Below are 1316 nucleotides of genomic sequence, written 5' to 3'. Positions count from 1 at the left end.
CGATATACCACATAGATGTGTCCCCATTCATGTGGCCTCGATGCAAAGTGTGGATTCGGGAGTATTTTGGTAAAGTACTATAGCGGTTACTTTAGAAAATCACTGTAACAGTTATTGTTCACAACTCCCATAAAATCAGTTTCCTGGAAATTCACACGAGCGTGTGGAAATCCCGCAAGTGCATGGGTTTGTCGAAGTAATAATCCCGGGTGACCGGGTATCGAATCCACAGGGAGTAGGGAATAAAAACACTTAATTCGCTTCTTAGCTATGTGAAAGATTAGTAGTGATAAGTGTGACAATGATTCAATTCTCAAAAGTAAAATCAACAAGTAAGAGAGCACGAGTAAAGGAGAAGGTAAGGCAATCGATAAAGATGGGGTACTTGGATAATGCTTCGCCTAGGACGATCACTTCAAGTGCAAGAACCCTCTATTATGCTTCCTAATCAATGCAATAGTGAGTCGTGGAAATCCTTCATTACATAGTCCCAAATCTAAGGTCAACTATGCCTAACTCTATACATGTCCCGAGGAGAAATCGAACAATCTCAACACCTCGCACTCGCATAGAGTTGCAATTAGCTCTAGGGATTCCAAGTGATAAATCTCTTCCTAATTATAGACCTAACCCTTTGGTCCAGGTGGAAGGTCCCTAACCACGATTAAGCCCTAGATACTATAACAAGGTTTAATGAAACAAATACATCCTAGGGTTTACAAATCCAAGTACATACTAGGGGGTTTAGCTCTCCATGGAGCTAGTTACAATCAATGAAATCGAATATAAAAACAAGTAAACTATAGAAAACCATCGCGCTAGTCATGACGATGATCTTTTAGAGAAGCCTCTACACATCCAAGGGTCCCTTTGTCCGACCTAGGATACACCTTGCCGGATCTATGCCAACAAAAGCTCTCACACTAACCTTCTTCCAAATGGAGCATGATGTCAGAGCCATAGAACCTCTCCCAATCCCTAGCCAATACCTCCCCAAACACTAATTACCACCCTCTCCTAAGTTGGTGAAAAGATGGAGAAAAGAATGTTGAAATCAGGGCTGAAATCATTGGCTCTCGAGCCTCTCAAATCAATCATTGGCTCAAGTCGTGGAAAATATCAACACTGGTGGGGGCTCATGCACTGTAGGGGATGCCTCTGTCTGATCCTACTCGGGTTATGCCAATAACGCCGGATGACAACCCTCTACTTTAACTCCCTCGGTCATAAACGACTCTGATTGGGGTACTTTCAGTACATAAACCTGACAAGTTCCCCTTGCGTATATCCCGCAAGTGCACGGGTTTGTCGAAGTA

Source organism: Dioscorea cayenensis, chromosome 20 (genome assembly GCF_009730915.1).
Source record: "Dioscorea cayenensis subsp. rotundata cultivar TDr96_F1 chromosome 20, TDr96_F1_v2_PseudoChromosome.rev07_lg8_w22 25.fasta, whole genome shotgun sequence".
NCBI lineage: Eukaryota > Viridiplantae > Streptophyta > Magnoliopsida > Dioscoreales > Dioscoreaceae > Dioscorea > Dioscorea cayenensis.
Note: the sequence above shows the minus strand (reverse complement) of the source record.